Source organism: Molothrus ater, chromosome 4 (assembly GCF_012460135.2).
Source record: "Molothrus ater isolate BHLD 08-10-18 breed brown headed cowbird chromosome 4, BPBGC_Mater_1.1, whole genome shotgun sequence".
Lineage (NCBI taxonomy): Eukaryota > Metazoa > Chordata > Aves > Passeriformes > Icteridae > Molothrus > Molothrus ater.
Genome location: NC_050481.2, coordinates 36,842,408 through 36,859,960, shown reverse-complemented (window position 1 = coordinate 36,859,960; position 17,553 = coordinate 36,842,408). Strand labels below are relative to the sequence as shown.

General features: G+C 36.0%; 1 long non-coding RNA gene across 1 annotated transcript in view; it reads right to left on the bottom strand.

Moving 5' to 3' along the window:
* Window positions 1-11,943, bottom strand: part of LOC118686404 (uncharacterized) — a 32,050-nt gene extending 20,107 nt beyond the window's left edge. Inside the window, exons 1-2 of the long non-coding RNA XR_004980165.2 lie at window positions 10,469-11,943; window positions 5,449-5,555 (exon numbers count right to left, since the gene is read on the bottom strand). This is a non-coding gene — a long non-coding RNA (uncharacterized LOC118686404). The remainder of the gene's footprint in view (window positions 1-5,448; window positions 5,556-10,468) is intronic.
* Between the last annotated feature and the right edge of the window lie 5,610 nt (window positions 11,944-17,553).

Sequence of the window (17,553 nt, the reverse complement as noted above, 5' to 3'; positions counted from 1 at the left end):
TTAAAAATATCTATGTAAAAGCACTCCATACCTTCCCTACTCTCTTGTAAATACTTGAAGTAGCCAGACAGGTTTTGAAGGTCACATTGCATTACTATGAATGAAGCTTCATAAAAAGGCTGAATTACCATGTTTCTGTTATCATTTGTGGCAACATGTAGTAATAAACACGTGACCTGTAGCACCTGTGATTCCTAAGTTTTTTCAAAAAGAAACATTAGATAGAGCAATATGTGTGCATGTTCATTTGAGGCTTTTTTTTTTTTGCTGCTGAGAGATAATCACTTTTACTACATAGGCTCCATGAGAAAAAATGCAACAAAATATACCACCCTCTGTTTCTTGTGTAAAAAAAAGAAAATTGCACCAAAGGTGGCTTATTGAAAAGCCACAGCTTTGGAGGACATGCTTAAATACACAGGTAGTATTGAAATTTAGGCTGACAGGTTAAAAGGGAAGAGAGAATGGAATCAAGAGCCTGCCCATACCCACGCTGCCCCTGTCCTTCACTGCCAGATGCTCATCCCATTTTGGTCCTGTTACAGGCTTCCTTCAAGGAGTTGTTCCTCTAAACAAGCCAGCTGCTGGCAAAGTGCCACAGTAATCCAAGAGTCCTTGCACCTCACAACATGTGTGACAACTTTCAGAAGGTTGAGCCAGTTCATACCACTAGGGAACACTGACATCAGCACTGGTGTGGATGGTGGAGGCACAAGGCTGACTAGCAAACCCACATCCTGATCTCGCAGAAAGATGTTTCCAAGTACATGACCAGGCTTGCATGTTCTGCTTTTCTTTCATACAGTTAGCCTGAGGAGAAAAGGCTATTGGATTAACTAAATATTTCATTTCCAAAACGTAGATGACATTTGCTGATTTATGGCTGCCAAAATTTTGAGGGATTAAATTGTACATTTAAAATTTTTTCTCCTTTAGCTTAGGGCTTTTTCTCTGCCTTTTACCTGTCTGTTGCTAGTTTGTTATAAAAAAAATCTTTCATTTCTCTGCAATTGAATGTTCTGCATCAGAGGATTCTATGTATCACTAATTTCCAAAAAATTTACAATTTCTGGTACACTACAAAACCATTTTTTAACAAATATGAACGTCCCCTCTCTCTCACTAGAAACCTTGCACAGCCAATGCTACAAAATAATATGAAAGATCTATGAACCAACTAAAAAGAAAATACGGAGAGAAACATTGCCAGTAAAATGCCTTGTGAATTCCTTTCTGGGATATTTCCATGTGAAATTTATTCTCAGAAGAAACAGTACATTGCAAAATCAGCAGCCCTAGTTTGAGTAAAAAATTTTTCCTTCAAAAAAATTGCCTTCATTGTAAATCCTAACTTCCTGTTATAAGATTGGCAGAAGTTACCTTCTTAGAGCGTGTATGGAAAACCAGGGAAAACTGATGAAGTACTATGTGGTCTTTAGGCAGTGGCAGACTGTCCTCTCATTGTCTTCCACCAACAAGTTCTTCTCAGCCAAAGACAGAACCAGAACATGAAAAGTGGTTTGTGTTTACAGGAGCAGACAATCTCTTTCCTTCCCCTATTTTTTTTTGCTACACTACACCCAAGTGCCTCTTTCATCCAGGAACTTGTTGGAGCCTTTTACTCTGTCCTCGGGTCTATCAAACCACTGAGATTGATCCTAAACTGCTTTCTCAAAATGCCCTTACTGAAGAAGAAGAACCTGCAGAAGTTCATACCAGCAGCTTCTGTCTGGGACTGGCAAAGGACTTAAAAATCTAACTAGAAAACAGAGTGAAAAATGGAGGTCAAAATAAATAACACTGGCATTCCAAATAACACCAGAAGTTACAGTACAAAGATTACACAATGTTTTCTGGTTTCATCCCTTATTCAGCTCATGTTTTGACATAACCCCTAAACCTTTACATGACTAATATCAAAACAAAACCAAAACTCTATCTCTTAACAAGAAAACACCAAGAACCCCTTTTTCAGAAACAGAATTTTTTGCTGAATATGAGTTATGTAGGTGAGCCTCTTCTAGGAAAAGCAGCCTAGAGTTAGAGCCACTGAAGCCAACTTTGCGTCCTTCTAATGTGCATCAAACCATAGAATCATCTGAGTTGGAAGGGACCCAGAAGGATGACCAAGTCAAACTCTGAAGTGAATGAACCATATTAATTTTATTTTTAAATTCAAATGATTAAATTTAAATATTTTTCTTCAGTTAGAGTTAAAAACTACCTGCCTTCTTTTGTTTATATACTGATCAACACAATTTCTAGTCCCTGATGAAATGAAATATGCATTACTTAATTTGCTTGCATGCTTTCCCCCAGAGTCTGCTGTATGATTTCTGGAATGCTAATTACTTCATAATTTTTCTTTTTAATATTCATAATTTTGTTGGGGATCCAGAGAGAGAGAAATTTAAGCAAAATTAAATACATTGGAGAAATCCCAGTCTTGTAATCACATTCTGCATTGCTATGTTATGTTTTACAACCAGTACCTATTCTCACATGAATGAAGCATTCTCTAGTTTCTATGCTTGATTTTGCAGAAATGAATGACGACAATTTTCAGTGGAGCACTTGTAACAGGAAGACAACAAAGATGAAGTCCCACCTTCAAGAAGTCTGTGAGCTTTTACAATTTTCTTGAAAGGAGATAGTATTTTGTATGGACAGATTCATATGGGCACTTGGTGGCTATGGAATGTTTTAAAAAACTTCTGGGTAGCTCTTTAACCACTTTAACTGTCCTTTTTATAGAAACCAGTGCTGCTCTTTGCACCTAGCAAGCATTTAATTAGTGGAGGAAAGCAAAATAGCACTTTTTTTAGAAAATCCTGAGAAACGAAAAAACCTGCAAGATTACCACCAACATCAACCCCTTCCCCAGCTAGAGAGAAGGTTATTTCACTCATACATGTTGTCATTTCATACTCTAAGAGCTTCAATTTTCTGATTGAATTTTACAGGTGAATTCCTGTAATGTGAAAACTGCTTATGTCACCAGAATTTCACTCATGTTTGTTTTGGAAGATGCTTGTCTGATCTAAAGAGAAGGCAATTGGTTTGCCCTCAGGGTTTAGTTATTAATTATTTCCAGCAAACAGAGATGTGGGAAATAATTAATTTAAAATACAGAATAAATAGTAAGGGAAAAATGTTTACAGATAATTTATTTTTTTTAATCAGGGAAAATCAGTGAACTGCAGGAAATATGCAACTGGAAAATGAGATGTTCAGATAAGCAATAAACTATATATTTTTGCTGAACATTATGCCAATTTTAATTTGCAAGAATGAACTGTGAAATAAAATTGAAAAATGCAGTTGAGTCAAAAACACAATAGCAAAATTTGCAACTAAATTTTAGCACCAAAAAGGTCCCTCTAAAGAACATATTTATAGAGAGATTAAAGAGCATGTGTATAATATACAAACATAAATGTTAACAAGTGCTCTTAAGAAAGCAGTGAGAGTACTGTCAGTTTTGCTGTAAATAAAAACTGGCAATTACTTATTAATCATAGGGAAAAAAACCTCATAAACATATAAAATGTGCATGTAGAGAGAACCATATATACTATTTGATCTGTACTAAAGAAGAAGGTAGTGTTGTGGAATTTTTTTTTCTTTAATTTATTATCTCAGCAGGGTTAATTTGTTTCATATACATGGTGTTTGTCTGGGATTTTTAATCAATCCTGACGGTTCTCCAGTTAATTATTAAAACGCCTAAAGCTTCTGCATGTAGTTCTTGTAGTTGACATGATGGAAACAGAATTGAGGAGTTTTCTATGCAATTTTGTGAACATACTCTTCAGAGCATAACAGGAACATCCTACCACATTATTTGACTATTAAGAAGGGAAGTACTATTAAAAAGTTATGTAATTTCATCACAGATACTGGTGGATTGGTGGCAACATCCTAAAAAATTTATCAGTTAGAAGTTACAAGTTCATATAGATGCACCTTCATCTTATTGCCTAGATATTTATATGACCTTTCAGTATCTCCCACGCAGTATACCTGCAGTCATCAGACTTTTATTTTGTTCCTATATTTAAAAAGGATCCAGGAGGAAAATTACTTCCTGCATTTATGGCCACAAGTCAGAATAGCCCTGGGCTATGTTCATAATGACATTCCTTATCTGTCGCAATCTTGGCTTCCTTTTGTTTGCTGGGCTTTTTGGGAACACTCTGTATAGTAGTTACTTTAATCTTGTTCTTTTTCCTAAAACACTTCCACATTAAAAAAAAAAAAATTGCAATGCAATACAGGGTAATAAGTTTATACTGAGACAAATACAATAAACTCAGAAAATCTATCCATTTCAGTTACTGTAAACAGGGCAGATCCTAAGCACCAAAACTGACTACAGTTGGACAGAGTACATTAGTGGGAATATTCAGCAGATATTTTACATTGCTTGGATTTTTTTAAACAGAAAAACGGGGGTCAAAATTCTTATGAAATCACTGAAATTGAGACAGCAAAGTTTTTGTGTTCCATCCTCCTACAGGGTGAGGAAAGAAAAAATTAGTAAAAAAGTTACACATCTGAAATGCATGCAGCTTCTCCTGCCTGTTTAATGAAGCACTCTTCTGGCACACAGGCTTTTCATTTAGTCTCTTTGGATCTTTTCTCCATTAAAACTACAAGCGAGGCAGAGTGAAAGTATTTGCCTCTGATTTATGTAAACAGTGGATGTATGAGAGTACACAGGAATTGTCAAACTTCCATATCCTGTTTCTCACAGCAGTCACTATCACAGTCAGAAGAAAGCAGGCAACAGTAACAAGATATCCCTATCAACATGGACAGCTGTTCCCACCCTCTGAAGTTGGTTCATGTCTAGAAGATAACTAACATCAAAACAACTGTAAAAAAAATACAAATAGTCTTGCTACCTTTATAAAGCAGCAGCTGTTCTTTAGTCTCTTGGCTTTGATGTTACATGAAAATTCTTGACCTCCTAGTGTATTTCCAAGAGAACATCTCATTTCTCCATCACATCACAAGATCCCATCTCTTACTCAATTGCCTAACGTTAGAAGACTGTTCTTTTCCCAGGCAGAAGACACACTTCAAGTGCAGGATTGCCATTGGCAGCATACAGAAACAAATTGTACCAGGTTTCTACTCTACAACCACCGTCAAGATATATCAGTAATGTTCAAATTATGCAATGTATTTGGCCATCATAAAAATTCAGAATTTATTAGAGATTATTACACAACTTTCTATGGAAATGTACTAGCAATATCAAAGTAGATTCCCTCACACTCTCTACTTTTTTAGTGAACCTGGTGCTGCTTCCCAGCATCAGGCAACACAATTTGGAAGTCATGGAGATCTTCCAAAAATGCATATAATTTTTAAGGCATTATGTGAAACCAACCAAAAAACAGTTTCAATTTTTTTTTTCCACAGCCCTAATACTCTGCTTACCTGAAAGAAGTAATGACTTCTTCAAAGTAATCTCAAATTTGATTTGAAAAAGAAAATTGGAAAAGGAGCTTTTTCAATGTGAATGCTGAGTATTTCCACTGGGAAAACTGAAAAGAAAATTAAGTATTAAATAAGTTTAAATAAGTTTTATAATAACATGATAACTTTCTCCATTCTCCATCTCTTTTCATGTAACTTTCTCCATCAAAAGCTTCAAAAATATTATTCATCAATATCTGATATCACGTGAATGAAATTTTTGGTGAAAAAATCATAGTTTTCAAAAATGTTAGGAAAAGTTACAGTGAAAAAGTGTTCTTGTGTTGAGTGAGAAATAAGCAATCTAGTAGAAGGATTTAGACGAAACTTTGGAGAGAGTTTTAATTTAGCCGTTCGCCTTAATACCAGTTTATGTTCCTCTTGTTGCTGGCTATTTTCATATCAGATGATTAGAACAGTAATATAGGACTTCAAAATTAAATTTTCTCCTTATCTTTTGCACCCAGTCCTTCTATGGCATTCCACAAAAAACCTAGACAGACCCTGCTGGGTTAGATCATCCAGCATATCTCCACACAGACAGGACTTTCCAGACAAGATTGTTTGCTCTACAAAAATCTACCATGTTGGGATTTCCACAGCTCCGACCAAATGTCCCTTTCTTCATAGATTTCACTCTCAAGAAGATTTTGTATAATCAAATCTGAATTTTATTTTACAGACTCCATTCTGTTGTACTGGATCCCAGCTCAGTGGATTATACTAAATAATTCCTCATTGTTGCATCTGAACTAATAGTATCAGGGCAGAGATGCAGGCCATGTCACAGCTGAGTGTCAAATAAACAGACATGGAAAAGAAAGAGGCCACCAAGTGCTCTAAAAGTGAAAGAAAATTTCTCACAGTTAGAGTGAGATAATCTGGGAACCAGCAGAGCAATGCAAACTTCCAAAATAACTGACACTGCCAACTCTTCTGTTTAATAAATAATTAGTAACTGACTAATGTACTTTAAATTTCCAAACTAACAGCACTGTGAAGACTTATTTCACAACAGAAGGAGGGGGAGTATCACGTTTACATCCTTTTCATGTTGCAGTACCATTTTATGCAGAACTAGATGAATAAAAATAGACCATATAAAAAGAATTTGAGCAGCACTGTTCAGTCTTACAGGGTGCTGGATATCTACCTTATTTTCTCTGTAAGTATTTTGATTAATTCAGGATTCCCTGAAGGGAGAGTCTTACTATGAATCACCTCAAGTCTGGCTTTCACAAGGCCACAGGAATGTTCCACTCTGAAATGCACATTTAATTGGGAGGCATTAATCTACCATTTAGAGTAGAAAAAAAAACACAATAGACTCCATCTGCCTGAGAGCTCAGTATTAAATTGTCTTCTAATTTTCTGATCCTTTTCCTACCTTACTAGGAATCTGATATATCTTCAGAACAAAAAAATGGATTCTCATTTCTCTCACCTGTTCTTCTTTCCCTTATTTTTCACTCCATGTTCAACAATGTGAACTTTGTTGTGTGTATATAGATGTTGTTAATTATTGTCTGAGAACTATTTATCCAGAAATCCTAAAATGGTTACAGTTTTTCCCATGAAATTATTCAAATGCAACTTTTCCACCAAGGAAGGTTTCTCCTCCTACACAGAAGTGTAGTGGTACCTGACAAACCCCGTTATTTCCAGAACATGAATGGGTTAAACTTTAATTTGTTATGATGGAGGCCAGTAGTGCAGAGTCATCCCACAATGAAAAGAAATACCACATTGCAACACAAAGGTCTCTGAACACGCTGTACAATCGTCAGTGGATATCACGTCAATGCTAATTAAATAGAGTTGAGTTCTTTTGTAAGAAGGTATGGAGAAAGATGCCTCAACCTGGGAAAACTGCATAACTTCCTTTAGTAACATAAAGTTTTAGGAAGTATCTGATTTATATAATACTTGCCAGTTCTACCTGAGAAAAATAGAAGTGTGATGTGTGCACATTCCAAACTGAAAGGGAAAGAAAGTTAATCTGCTTGAATGCCACTGAAGTAACATGTAATAACTAGATAGTGTGAGAAATAAAAAATAAAGTACTTGTTCAAAGTAGTTAATCTTCCAAGGTAGAAGGATTCCTAGCGCCTGTGGTGGATAGAAATTCACTAATATTGCATGTTATTACAACAATACAACTATTTTCTGAAAGTTGTTAGACTGGAAAAAACTATTGATTTCATAAAACCTGCAGAAAAAAAAAAGGTAGCAATCATTCCACTGATCACAAAAGCATTGTTTTACATTTCTTTTAAAAGAAAAATTTATATGTTCTTAATTCATCTGTCTTACAGATAATTCCACTGTGTTATCTTGTGGCAGCTATTCAAATACTGAATATTTTCCATGCAAACAGATTATTCATTGAAGCCAAGGAGTACCCACTTTTGAATGGGTAAGAAGGGCAGATCAATAAACTCTTCACGTGCAGTACAATACTCTCAAGTTCATTAGGACAGAAATAGAAAAGACCTTGACTCTGTGTGAGCACTGCTCAGCAATAATAAAAATAGTCCTGTGTTATCAGCACAGTTTTGGTCACAAATACTAAGCATAGCACTATGCAAGCTATTGTGAAGAACATTAATTTTATCCCAGCCAAAACCAGTACACTCACAGACATCAACAAAGAAGTAATCACAACATACAAAAATTTTTAATGGTATATGGGTCAAATATGCAAGAGTCAGCTCAAACCCATTTATAAGTAAGGTTGCTATAAGCCTTGAAAAGGGAAAACAAAAATTAAGAGGAGGGGTAGAGGTGGTCTCTGAAATCACTATCTATTCAACATTTTTCACTTAAGGAAAGTAAAACATCAAATTCTAAAGGCAGGCGTGTACTTTATAGCAATTTTTACTTAATTTTTCATATGAAAGCAGGCACATACAGACACAACCCAAACAGCTATCTCAAGGTTTCAAAACAATCTTTCCTTTTGAGAGAACTAATGAGCATTTTACAGTGCACATGTTGAATTTGAGATATTTGAGCACTGAAAGAGATGACAAATTGCAAAATTTTTTCTGAGTATTTTCACCTTTGTACAGGAGAATTCTGCTCAAGAAGACAAATAGGAAAACTGAGAAAAATGTTGGACATTTTTGTGTGTGAATGGTAGTCTCAAAGGACGTACAAGATCAGTGAGAAACCAATAATGCAGAAGAGGAACTGGAATGAAAATTATAGGGTTTTTTCCCTCTTGATTAAAAAAACCACCAAAACCATAGCTTAAGAGAATGTATTGAAGATTAATTTTACAGGCACCCAAATGACAGAAGCGAATTTTTGTTAAGGAAAGTGCCTGTCATATCTTTTTTTGTGCAGTAGGTGTGGGCCAACTTAAATGCTTGATACTAAAAAAAATCAATAAATAATTTTCAAAAAATCTAGGACATAAACAAGCATGGCCAGTAAAAGTATCATCTGTGTTTTCTCTCCTGTTTATGTTTCTAAAATAAAGATAAGTTATTAGTGGCCACCATAGTCTGAGGCACTGCACAGGCAACAAAAGCAGGAGTTGTACATTCATTAAATATAACAGGAAAAGATGACAGTAAATATACATTACATTCATTAAATATAACAGGAAAAGATGACAGTTTGTGACACATCAGGCTAGCTCACACTCTGAGCAATGCATTGGGAGGAACAGAATTCCCAAGGGCAGAAAGCTCCCAATCACACTGGACACTAATGAGAGTTTATCACTCTCAAGTGATACTCTCGAGTCTGACTCCAACCTGTGCCTTTCCTTTGACCAGACAAAACCAGTCCAAACACATGCAGGGACTAAAAAACATAAATGCTCTCTTGCAAGTGGCCACACCAGCAAGGAAGTCAGAGACATTGCCTGACAGCTGTGAAAAGAAAGCATCACACTGTTTTTCACCTGAAGGAAGAGAGCTCTCCATGAGCTGGGAGCACATGATCAATAGTTGAGTACAGTTCAGAATTTTATTGTGAAGATGGCTTCAGGGAAGTAGGGGGATCAAGAGTGACTGTCACAACAAAGAAGTAGGGGGTTCAGAGTGACTGTCACAGAAGGCAGAGTAGCATGAGGTCCCAATTAAAATGATTTGGCAGAGATGAAAGAGCAAGCACATCCACTCTGTGGAGAACAAATTCATTCTACTGTCCAGTGAATCTACATCAGAGTGACTTTCGTGTTATCTGAGTCATTTGCCACTTTAAATGCTATAAACTAGCGTAGCTGTTGTTATTCCGTTAGCATCAGAAATTTGAGGAAATACCCAGCAAATCTCAAGTGAAAAAGATCAGCAGTAAGGACTGTGAAAAAAATCTGCCGCAGTAGCAAAACCAGTGAGGTTTTTTGCTGTATCTTGGCAGTAGACAGTGCCAATATCCACAGCAGTGACAAATCAACATGCATAAGTCATTGATTATAAAACTGCTGCTAGTATGACATTCTCAGTTCCTCAAGTTGCTTCCTCAGTATCTACAGAGAGTGCTGGTATGCTGCAAACAAAACTGAAAATGTCTATTAATGTTTATTAGCAGCTTCTCTTTATTTCAAAGGATGAATCATCTCTTGGCTCCCTGAAACTCTGAGTTAATCTTAGCCACTCCTGCACTGACTCATACTCACTACTACTACTACTATTATTATTATTATTATTATTATTATTATTATTATTATTATTATTATTATTGTTAATATTATTGTGGGGAGTGCAGTGAGATACTCCAGTCCATATTATATTGCCATAACACATGTGATTCATCTCAAATTTCTAGTGAACACAGTATGATGCCAGGATGTACAGGAAAATGGAAATGAAAAATCTGAAATATGAAATATATTTGTTAAAGGATTAACAACCGGACAAGACATTTGATAGCTCTCAATAATATATTGCTGTTGAGTGATTGAGATTGAATTAGAAAATAAGAGCCTTACAAAGTTCTAAGGAAACAGAGAAGGAAATCATTCACTTACAGGCAGGATATCATCAGCCAGGAGCTTCCTCATTTGTTCTCTTTCTTTAAGAGAAACACAAGGAAATGCACTGTGACCTTTAGAGATCATTTCCATCATTCCTTTTTCTCCAGAATTTTGAAGGACATATTGTAACTGTGTGCATACCTGGTAATAAAAAATGATGCTATGACCCTACCTTACCATATATGAGACGTGCTTATAATAAGATCCAGAGCAAGTCAAGACTGTCAGGGCTCCACAGTAGTCTTTACAACTCCAGAACTATCTTACAAGAAACACAATTAAATAAAAGGTACTATTCCTTGCACCTATTAGTTAAACACCCCTTAGCTTAGGATTTCAGGAACCACAGAAGCAAAAAATGCAGCAGCATTAATGGACTGTTTAGCTTCAAGTTACAAATCTCCTACTGTGACTCCCATCAAAGTACAGCATTCTCAACAGGTACCAAATATCCATGGCACAGATAACACAGCCACAACTCCTACCCAGCTCTAATGATTACATTACATTACATTACATTACTACTGCCCCTGCTCTAAACTAACTTCCCACTCCTGCAGAGATGGTTTCTTGGGTTTGCTGATATTTTTTGTGTTGGGATTTTTTCTTTGTTTTGGTTTGGTTTTTTTATAATCCAAGTGACATTTACATTTCCTGTTCCTCATGCTAAATTTTGCCACTAGGAAACTGAAAAGAGAATAATACATGGGTCCATCAATCCACAAGCTGGGGAAGCCATCTGAATTAAAACATACTCCTGAGCTTGCTTAGACTGCAATGCACAAACCCCTTGGAAGCGTTATTCTAATTGAAGTGACCTGGATATGAAAAATAATTTAATAAAATAACACAATTCTATTCTATTGGACATGGAGCTGGAATGATAAGAAAAAGTAAAGAAATAACTTATTCCTAATTCTGAAAAAAAATAAGTCAGGTACTTTTCACTGCTTCTCATATCTCCTTTAATAGATGAAAAGTCAAAAATTTGCTACTGAATTTAACATCAAGTGTGATTACCAGACATGATGGTTTGCCTGCATTATATACATTCAATATTCACGAACACAGCTATTGGGGAGGATGAGCCTAATTTCTTGTAACTATCCCTCTGCCCTCTCATGGTGAAAAGCAGACTTTGCTTTATACCAAGTAATTACCTTTATTAAGTCTGATGTCCTGTGCAAGGACCATATTCTCCCATGCTCTGGATGACTCAATAGTCATAGAATCATTTAAGCTGGAAAAGACCTTTAAGAACATCTATTCCAATCCTTAACCCAGTGCTTCCAAGTCCACCACTAAACCATGACCCCCAAGCACCACATCTACATCTCTTTTAAATACTTCTGGGGATGGTGACTCAACTATTTCCCTGGACAGCCTGTTCTAATGCTTTTTGGTGAGGAAATTTTCCCTCATATCCAATCTAAACCTCCCCTGGCACGACTTGAGCCCATTTCCTCTTGTTCTATATCTTGTTACCTGGGAGAAGAGACTGACCCCCAGACTGACCCCCACCTGGCTATAGCCTTCCTTCAGGTAATTGTAGAGAGTGATGTAGCTTTCCTCTACCCCATACACCATGTCCCCTTATTCAAAAGGCTCTCTAAGCCTTTCTTCTTATAATTTTGTTCCAGTGCCTACTTTTTTAAACTATTCTGATGGCTCTTCCTTCTACTTACCAGTATTTGAAAGTGGTTTGCTTTTGCCCTTTGAAATTCATGTCATCAAAGCTCCTGGAGCTACTTGTCTGGGTTTTGTAATCCAAAATTCCTTTTACAAGATCTTGAGACTGAAAAGATTCTTTCCTTAGAGCACATAGCTTTCCCCTTCACATTTTTTTCCCCCTTTCTGATGAAGCTTTTGTCATCTGAACAAATGAGAACATTTGAAGATGAATGAGGTAAATCTGGATTTACTCAATTTATCTGCCTTACTAATCTTTAAATTTCAAAATAAAACACATTTCTTGTGTTTCGTTTATCTTTTCCATCTAACTGCACAAAGCCAATATAAATCTGTTCAGTCAAACTGAGCAAGAATTGAGGTGACCTTGACAATGCACCTGTAACAATGTTTTTTACATAGATAACAATGGTTTTACTGACAAGACATTCAATTTATGTGCAGTAATTCTCTGTAAGTGATAAAATACATCACTATCAGTGTTGGATGAGATATGAAAGGACAGCTTTAAGTCTGATTAAAATTCAGTGGCCTATTTTAGCACACATAACTATGCAGGACTTGCACTTGAATGCTCTGTGAAGTACTGACACTGATGTGATGAGGTAGTGTGTTCTGAAATAGAGAAAAGTGAGAATCAAGCAGGCTGGCATTGAGCTTGCCAAGAAATTGGCACACTTTGTGACTCAGCTGCAGGACTGGGCCTCATTGACCCAATAAGCTAAATGAGACAAATTGCTTTCAGGAAAAAAAAACCTGTTCTGAAGGTAATCAAAAAAAGTAATTTCCCACACAAAGCTCATATCAGCTCTTTCATCAAAATGCTGAGGAGCAAATTAAAATCTCCTAGTATTAAACATTAATTCTCTCCTTCCGACTTTTATACACAATACTGAAGCTCAACCCTTTCTGGGCCATTTCTCTATGTAAACAGTTTGCTCTGAATAATAAATAATCCTGTCTCTAACTTTTATACCCTTTTTGAATAGAAAAATCTGCTCCTTTTAAAGCTTTCGCTGGGCATGAAAGCTACCTCATTTTCCACAGTATTCCTCCAGTCTTAATTCAATTTTAATTTTTCCTGTATTTAGTTTATAAATTTGAATTATTTTCACTGGCTTACTAACGCTGGAATGCAAGGTATATGCTATCTCTCATGCTTGAGGTGTCATGTTTGGTTTGGCTAACAATTTTCACCAAGTAAACTCAATGAGGGTTTCTTATCTCTGTGTATCTTTGATTGTAAATTCCTCAGGGCAGTGACTGAGACCTCAACAAGGTACTGAAATCTATTAAACAAACACCAGTAGTTAACCTGTACAGTAAATTTCCATGACTTCACTGACAAACATATTACCAAATACTTTTCAGTACAATAATTGTCAGTCAACTAGTGAAATTCCTGAACATCAGAAGCTGATATAAATGGAAGAAGCATGTTGAAACTGTACAATAACCTAGGTAACACAACACAAATCCTACTGGCCACTAAATAATAAAAATTTTTTCACAAAATCACTGGTTGTTGGGATTAATCAAGTTTATTCTATTTTCCTTATGCTGTCAAGTTGATCTTTTCATCCTCACTACAGTTGTGGAGACATATAATACACAAACCAGCTGTATTGCTAATCAGTAACATACCTGTGTAAAGCACTAAAAGCCTCAACACTTCCCTGAAACCCACACAGATTTGATTGTGCCAGCCAGATAAGACATAGGCCAAAAGGACAAAGATAAACTTGTTAGGCCTCCAAGACTGTAGAATAGATTTTGTGCACAGCTACAACACGACAAGGTATTCAACAGAGATAAACACCATTACATTTTACATGGTGATGAAAGATGGCTCCTTCTTACTGAAAAACCCCTCCATTTTTTCCACTTTCCCATGGCTGTAATCAAAACAACTTGCAGCAAGCCTAAGTCTTCACATTCTGGGTTTTCATTATTGCTACTCTCAACTTGGAGCAAACCAGCTTAACAGCAAATTAACGGGATTTTAAAACACAATTGAGTTTTTTACACTGTCAGATTGCATTGTGTAGCAATCATCTGGTATGAATCTGGTTTGAATGCAAAACATTCCTCAAAAAACAAAAATCCAAGAAACTTTCTATCGCTTCTACTTCAATGATAATTTTACAAAATTAAATCAAAAGAAATTGTACACTAGAAATTCAATACACCCTTAATATCCTATTTGGACAAGGAACATTGACCATGGTTTGACCTTTATTCTTTTCCAGCCTTTTCAAGTAGTTGGGAAAACAGGTGGAGGGAGCCTATTTTAATTAAATTCCAGAAAATTAAATAACTTACATTTTACAAATCAGATCACTTAACAGCAAGTGCTCAAGCACTGTGTGCAAAAGCCAGCTGGAGCACTTAGGAGTGAAAAAATTTCATTATACTGAATAGAGAAGGATATCACCAAGTTAACTCCATGCATGTAGAAAAAAACAAAGAAAAAGAAAAAAACCCAAGTAACATGCAGGGAAGAGTTTCAAATCACAATTTCTATTATTTAAGAGCATCCTAGCTTGCTTTTAAGCTTGTAACATAGACCACAGTTCATAATAAGTAGAGGACTGAATGCATTATGAGGCCTTTAAAAATTCTCACATGGATAAATGGGTATCCAAGGAAAGGACCACAGGTCTCTATGCAGAAATTCTGACTACACAATAATACACAGAAGTCTGTTTTCAAACATTTGGTGAATGAAATTCAGCCGAAAAGTAGCATTAACTCTCCAGCTAACAAGATTCAACTTCATCAGAGGTTTTCAAAATATAATATTCTCATTGCTTAGAGTGGTTATGACTTCTAACCACAAAACCAACAGCAAGAAAACAATTAAATGTATTTTAAATAAATTATATTAAAACCCAGCAGTAGTGGAAATTACTGAAATTCTGGATCACCCAGAATCTGACACGTGACTAACAACTACACTAATACAACATTTAGTAATTATTTTGTAGTCATAAATGGCTAACTTACCACTAATCCTCTCTTGGGTTTTTCAGAACTATTTCTCTTAACTCAGGAAAGTTTAAAAAATGCACCTACACTGCCATCTTGTGGAAAGTATCCATTTTCCATTGATTAGCTTTCCTGGACAAAACACCCCCTCAAAAGGAAATTTCCTCTTCTTTAAGTACACTGCTCTTACCTATCAGACAGCTAAACATTTTTATTTTTTAAATAGGACAGTATCTTCTTACTGAAAAACCCCTCCATTTTTTCCACTTTCCCATGGCTGTAATCAAAACAAACTTCAACATTTTTTTCTATGTAACATAAAAATGATGAGACAGATTCTGCACCAAATTAGTATTTCAAAGATCAACTCAGATAAAACCAGCAACTCAGAGAGAAAAAAAATCATAGTACAGTGAATGCAGCTGTGACCAAATTGAATGTTCTCATTTTCCAGAACCATATTTTTAAAATCCCCCTTTCAAACACATCCTCTCACCTACAACTTAAAGAGCACCTGCTCAGCATCTCAAATAATGCCCCCAACAACACCTGTACAACATTTCTCACCCTTGGAGGAGCTGTCACTGAGCAGAATTCATGGTCAGAGTGGGAATAGCTCCCCTGCAAACATGAAGGAAGCACTTCATCACCCTTTACAGGTTAAAACCCACTTCCATTTCAGTGTAGGCTGTAAGAACCACAAGGCATGTATTTTTCACTCAGGGGTGGTAAATAAACATTAATCAGTTCCAAATGGTGTTATATCCATGTTCTCACCAAAGAACAACATGCTTAATTTTTATTTTCATGATTTTTTTTATATTGAGATTGATGATCTTGAAGGGATCACCCATAAAAGTTTAAAAAAAGCAAAATACCGTAACACAGGATACAAAACTGTGCAGCTCGAACACTAACTGCAGCCAAACTACAGCTGGGATCAAGTCTGAGGTTTTGCAAATGTGCTCTGATGCCTTTTTTTTGAGCTTTGAGTTTGATATATTTAAAAAACATGTATTCCAGTCTTCCACATTTTTGTCTGGACCTTCTCCATCTTCAAGTATCTTCCTAAATATGCTCCCTTATCCCTCTCTACCACACTTCCACAGGCCACTGTGAATATGTCTTGGTGTACATTATATTCCCCAAACAGCCATAAAAAATATATTGGCATTCTTGGGCTCATGAAGATTATATAGCATTTTATTAAGAGAATGTTCCTCCATTGTCCTCAGCAGGAAGACTATAGAACTCTAAGATCCTGAATGCCACAAAAGAGACAATATTGGTCCTGTTTGCCTCCAAAACACAAACAAGCCAACTTTCGTCCATCATGTACAGGGCAGAGAAGATTACTGCCCAAAGCAGAGTGGGAGACATGGAAGAGGTTTTACTTGAGGGAAAACTGCAACAACCAATAACCAATAACCAATGCAACAACCCTCCTTAGTTATGATGAACCATAAGAGAGTCATTTAATAGGCCTATCCAGATCAGAAATAATATTTACTACTGGAAGAGAAAAGAGATTTATGTCAGTAAACAGAGAGTTCAAGTATGTAGCATAACAATTAGCTGCTATGACATAGTATTTTATTATATTAACAGTGATAAAGAGATGTTAAAATCTTAATAAAATTCTGCCCACCTCAGTGTGGTAGACTTCAGAATGAGAAAAACAACAATAAATTTTCTGACTGAAAGCTGTCAAGGCTTTTACAGTCAGAGTTGAATGTAAAATTAAAGTTAGAATTATCCTTATGACATATAGGAGGACCACACGCCTGGAGAAAGATGAAAATCCCAATCACAAAAATCCAGCTGTTTTTTTATTTCAAACACACATTTAAAAACCAAAAACAAAACCCAAAAAACACCCAAGTAGTTATCTATCCACAGTGGCTGGTTCAATAGGGAACTTCAATGAATTAATTTCTTTTACAGCTGCTAAGCTGAGCGGGAGCTTGTATTAGCAATAAGCATAATTCTATAAAAATATGCTAGTTTTAGCCTGCAAATATAAGATCATCTTCTGCATAGCCTATTAAGTTGGCCTGCCTGTTAAATTTGCATGCCTGTTAAAATGGAGAAGTTGATGTGCTTTGAAACCAAATGGAAAGGTAAAACTTCTGCTTCCAAGGACAAGTACTACATGGAAGTTTTTTAAAACTGTAAAGCCGCTTAAATTTTTTTATTATAAGAAATAACTCTAAATAGTTACTTATCTAAGGATGTGAATTAGTCTGTACACATCCTGGTCGTCTTCCCTCCTCTGTTCTCAGACTCTTCTACAAAGGCAGCTGCAGCACCACATTCTGAAATCCACCAAGTCAGAAATCTTCATCCCCCCTGCAGCAGATCCAGTTGTGAGAAACTATAACAAAATCATATGAAGGTTTTAT